Here is a 6,157-nt window from a genome sequence, read left to right as displayed (position 1 = left end):
AACACCGCAATCTATCATATAATATTATATAATCTATAATAAGATAGTATTCTATGTAGTATTGGTATTCTATACTGTGTAATCCACATCTATAAGATAAGAAAAAATTGTTATTTGTGTGACACAAGTTTTCATATGTAATAACGTATATTGCATATTTCCGAAACGAATAGTTTTAAATTAACCAAATTCAATATTTGTCCGCCATTACTCAATTTTTTTCGCGTACCCCTTGAGATCATCGCGAGTACCCCTTGGGGTACGCGTACCCCCGGTTGGGAACCGCTGCTCTAGACCACGATTTAAGATATACATGTTACTCAACGCCGTATAGAAATTGGTCTAAAGTGTAATGCTCGCAGTTTATCCCCAAAAATCTGCTGTTCACCGATGAAAGAAGTAGGTTAATGTAATGTCCATCAAGGTCGAATGACAGCAGTCAAAACATCAATATCTACTTACCATGTCTACTTTTTATCGATTACTTTGAAAAGCACTAGACAGACACCCCATAAAAACACTTGATTTAAATTTCTACTGGATCCACTCCCAACTTCAATATTGAAGTATAATTCTCAATCGAATCTTTACTTGACTAGTCACAATCGTATAATGATGTTTGGTTTAATCTTGGTGTTATCTTATACGTAAAATATAATATTAAATGAACTAAGTATTTAACACGCTTAATATAGCAAATATATACATTTAGTTTGATAAATATTTTCAATAAACAGAGCAGTGATTTATATTTCATGCCTTTGGGGCAACGTATTAAACGTAGTTATTATTATTGTAGTTGTAATTGGTAACATTAATAAGTTTTTATTATTTTTGTTTGCAGATTTATAAATGGAATTATCGAGTTTGATCGAAAATGTACATCACTTTCAACTAATTTGTTAACACCACAACGTTCGTGGACAAAAAAACATTGGAATACGATTTTTATTTTGTTATTCGTATACTTCATCGTATTTAAAGCTTTTCATTTGTATTCCAGGCCCCTCCAGCATAAAAACATTTTAATGTTGTGCAACTATGCAATATTCAATGTACCATACGCCATGGATTATATAATTACGATATCTTCATGTTTCTTTCTTCAAAACATGTATATCAGATTCCAGAAGTTAAACGATCTTTGGAAGTGTCTACCTGAAGATTTAGTCCCCGTTTCCGGACGATGGACTCACATAGAAATAGTGGATTTGATGGAAAACACGCGGCTGTTACATTCCGAACTCTGTGAATTGTTAAAAATGTTTAATTTTGGTTATGGTCCAATACTTTTGGGTTTCTACACAACCAGCTTCATAATTTTGCTGATCAGTGTTTATTTTATCGTCAACATTGAATTATTAACTAGCATACATTCGACCGTAGAAATGTTTGATCTATTATTACCGCTACTTATCCAGACACAAATTGTGACGTTTTTGATGTCTATTATCGTCTTTGTTTCGTTCATAAATGATAAGGTAATTCAAAGGATTACTCAGCATGCTCACTCTGGTGTTATTCTTAACCATAGTATGTTTTTTTATATATCGATCAATGTCGAGCTCAGATAACAAATAAATTAACGGGATACAGATAATGATTTGTATTAAAGGGTAGAACACGATTGAGAACGGTCCTTATCGGCCGTACTTTTTTTAATAACACGTTTAAGAACATTCTTACCTGCTAACTTTTATGCAACGTTGCCACATTAATTAAAAATAAAAATAATAAAAATACAATATACTATATACAATATATATAAGATATCAATCACTATATTTTAGTTACAAAATAAACTTACATGGAATTTTGTTCCAAATGTTCAATCCTTAGCTATTAAAGTTAAACATTTAATAAATTGTTAACAAAAAAATCATATTTAAATTTTAAATTTGATAAAATAAAACACACACATTTCATTGTAAAATCAATACATTCATCACTTATTTTAAGGCATTTTTTTAGGATTAAAAGTAAAAAAAATTATATTTATATACAACATATTTGTCAGCTTAAGATTAAAAATTAAAAAAATTAATATTAATTTACAATATTTTTTATATTATATATATTTAATATTTTTATTTACCAGTATGTACACAATTTGAACGTTTCAAAACACCAAAAAAAGATGCCTTTGCATCAAAATCCCAGCCCATGATTACTAAAAGTTAAGATAAATGGCAACGTCCCTAGAAATATCGTTCTCAATCGTTTGATTTTAAGGTACAAAATATTGTTTCTTTGATCTGCCGACATCGTTCTCAATCGTGTTGCTAAAAATGTAAAACGTTCTCAATCGTACAGCACCGGTATTAAACGTTATCATATAAATAATAAAATAGATGATTTCAAATTGTTGCAAATCGATAACAAAAAGAAAAATATTAATTGGTATTCATTAGTGAATAAGGTTCTGTGTGTGTAAATCAAATCTTTTATTAATCTTAAAAATATCCGATTTATTAAATCAAATTAATAAAAAATAAAAACAAACTAATCTTACACCTAAAATGCATGAAATTTACATTAAAACTTAACTATTATAATATTGTAACAATTTAAAAAAATGTATTACTTTATAAATCACAATACTAAAAAGTATACTTATTTTTAAAGATAAATGCAAATCCTACTGGATATTTGAGAAAATTAATTAATAATTGAACTTAAATAATTATCATCAAATATATAAACAATTAGAATATTGTATCATTCTTAATGTATGTGTATGCATTTCTACTGCAGGTGGATAGTTTTTAAGATATGAAAATCTCTTTTAAACTTTTAATTATATTATATTTATAACATTGTCAACAGTAAAGCATGTAAGGTTATTTAGTATTCTTAAATTGTTAAATTTTCTTTAAGTGAACTTTATTTATTTCCAGGTTTTTATTTTTTCATAACTTAAATACATATTTTAATTGGGAACCTTATTTTTAATATTAAGAAAAGTTTTAACTCTTAGATCATAAGTGGTGAATCCACTTCCTTAAGTGCATATCAAATAATTTATCCTTAAAATTACTAATTACATACAATTGTATGTACAGAAAAACCATATAGAGTCAAAATAAATGTACTCCAATAATCATAATTTGAACAAACAATTCAACGCATCATATTTCATAACTTTACATTTTTACAGAGAATTGAGATGATATCATATCTCCGGTTGTACCGAATTTCAAATTTACATTTGGACATAAAACGACAAGTAAAATACATTTTAATTTTGTAATCATACTTTATACTATCTTTTTTTATAATATAAATCTAGTTGAAATATGATTTTTTTATTTTGTTATTTTCAATGTTGTAAAATACAGATCAAAATGTTTATGAGTCAAATATTGGTATGTGATTCGGACCAAATATCGGCATTTGGATTTTTCGATATCAATTTAAATCTCGTAACAACAGTGAGTTTACTGGTGTTTTTTGTAAACCATTTATATTATAAAATTTCTTTTTCGTTTATTTGATCATTTTGTATCTAATTCAGGGGTCCATAAAATTGTTATGTTCACGATCTATTTTTAATTGCATTATACAAAGGTATTTTTATAATTATGTAGTATCAATTAGCTTAGATCTCGGAAAACAAATAATTTACTGTCAAGTTACAAATTTTAATTTTTCATTAAACATTTAAATATTGATATTATCATGAATATATTTTTTGATATACCATTTTTAATTTTTTTTACAAATATTTTTATTGATTGATTTATTAATATAATACCTATATTTTTTTCTTAAAAACACACTCCTACTAAACGGCCATGGCTAAATGGAAACTTGTCCATTTGTCTTAGCAATTGTTTTTATATTTAGGTACTTAATGTTCTTGGGTCTATGAAGGTATATATACATACTTAATTTGCTCTAAACTGCTAAAGCTAAATGTATGTTTCAAATTTAAAATCTTTAAAAGGTTCAGAAATTTCAGAGTTAGAAAAACTGGGTAAAATCATTCCTGTAAAGATATTGAACATTTACATTGCTAGAACATTATAGGGGTACTATATCTTACTCGCAGATATTAAGTTTTTCATTTTATGTTTGTTTACAGGTTCTCGTATTATTGATTAGTGGAATAATCACATTGATACAGATGAAAAATCATCCATTGATGGAAAAATATAATAATGACACTGTATCCTTCTTTTTAAAAAGATTTTTAAAAAAACATTAAGTAACAAAAATTTACTTTCAGTTACTATAATAATAAATGATATCATTGAAGTAACACAATAACACAAAATATTATTATATTTTATTAATATTTCATTCTAGGTATTTTAGTTTTTAGTTATTATTTTATATTCTTAAGCTTAGCACTAGAAAATAAATGTTACAAAAAATTGGTTAATACCTACACACCGAATATTTTACTTTTTCAAATATTTTCATCGAAAGGTTAAAAAAAAAATAATCTAGAAAATTGAAATATTTCCTGTAACTAAACATACAAATAATTAGTTATAAAAACAGTTTACAAATAAATAATAACATAATCATTCAATAGTTATATTTTTAACATTTTTTAAATTCAAATAATACAACTAAATTTATGACTGTGTGAGAGTTGATTTTCAGTGCTCAGAACATTTTTTTTCAACAACATGTAGTAGATGTTGTTTTTGAGATTCATCATATGTTAATTTATTGTTATACTCTTCTATGAGTTTTACTCCTCATTCTGCAACATCAATAGGAATAATATCTAATATATTATATTTATAATATTTATGAATATAATTATCAAAACTAACAGAGCTCTATTAAAATCTCCATTATTTGCCCACTTGAAAGGGGATTCATTCAAAAAAGTGGTATTGATGGCAAATTATTTAAAAAGTTTTTAATATTGACATAATGATAAAAATTATAAAATTTTAGACTGCATCTCCTCACTCGTCTGCACGGTGGAGCATAGTAAGGATCACATGGAGGCGGGCCTGGCGTACATAAAATCCTTGCAGCAATCAGAAATGAACGAAGTGAGAGTAGGTTGAGATTAATCGGTCACTAGTCAATCTAGCTGTCGGCTCCTCTGCATGCTAAATACCGTCGGAAAATAATTGGAGAGGACTTCCCTACTCTCCTACTAAGGCTTAACAAGCACATAGATAAGACGGGTGGACTCATTACCAACCTGTTTGGCTTTCAGAGGGGTTGCTCCACTGAGGACGCCATTTATAAGGTTCACGATGTAAATTAGTAGGCCAACTATGGCTCATCGAAAAAAACAGGAACTATGCGTATTGGTGGCATATGAAGTCCAAAATTCCTTCAACCATGGGAGCACGTTGATGAGGCTCTTCAACGTGGAGTGGTCTCTCACTCTCTACTAAAAATTGTAAGGTCGTATATGGATAAACGTACCTTTACCATTAAGACATCCGATGGGAATAGCGCCAACAGACCGGTCACAAGGGGTGTTTTGTAGGGGATGGACCTTAGGCCTATATTTTGGAACGTTTTTTACGATGGCATTCTCACTCAGGATGAAAAGATAGCTAAGGCTGGAGGAAGATGGTTTTAGTGGCAGCCGCTTCGATTGACTGAGACAAATAGATGCATGTGACTATGGACCGCGATTCAAGTTTTATAATTTTTATTGTAAGGTGAAGCAACTATAATTGTATTTAATATAATAGTATGTATCTGTATAAGTGTATGTAAACATTAATTAACGATGACAGCAGTAAAGTAGTATTGATCACATAGAACCTCCTCTGCTTTCCGTTAAATGAAAAACAAAAAGAAATTTTTAACTCGTCGGTCGGAAAAACCAATATATCAATTGAGGAAATCTAAAAATGTATCATTGAAAAAACTTTCCGACACAAGAATGACAGTCAAAAACGAAGCATATGTGAGTTTCTACAAAGATTGGAGCGAAGTTATACTGATATTAATAAAGACAGCGATGAAATACGTAGTGTACGGTGTGAAGCCAAAAGATTACTTTTAAAATCAAATAACTTAGAAACCGCTTTTATTTCTACACTATGAACTCATTTTATGGATAGGTTCCATTTGACTAGTAAACAATTACAATCAGAAGAATATTTTGATTTGAGAACAATGGGAACTGTTGTTTCTTTGTACAAAACATTAATACTGTGTGCGTCTAGTA

At 28.4% G+C, this 6,157-nt stretch overlaps 1 pseudogene; it reads left to right on the top strand.

Annotated features, from left to right (window-relative positions):
* Window positions 1-1,049: 1,049 nt before the first annotated feature.
* LOC111030943 lies at window positions 1,050-3,586 on the top strand (annotated as a pseudogene).
* Window positions 3,587-6,157: the final 2,571 nt, after the last annotated feature.

The sequence above is a fragment of the Myzus persicae genome, unplaced genomic scaffold, assembly GCF_001856785.1.
Source record: "Myzus persicae strain clone G006 unplaced genomic scaffold, MPER_G0061.0, whole genome shotgun sequence".
In the NCBI taxonomy this organism is placed as follows: domain Eukaryota; kingdom Metazoa; phylum Arthropoda; class Insecta; order Hemiptera; family Aphididae; genus Myzus; species Myzus persicae.
This window is presented reverse-complemented; position numbering and strand designations above follow the sequence as displayed.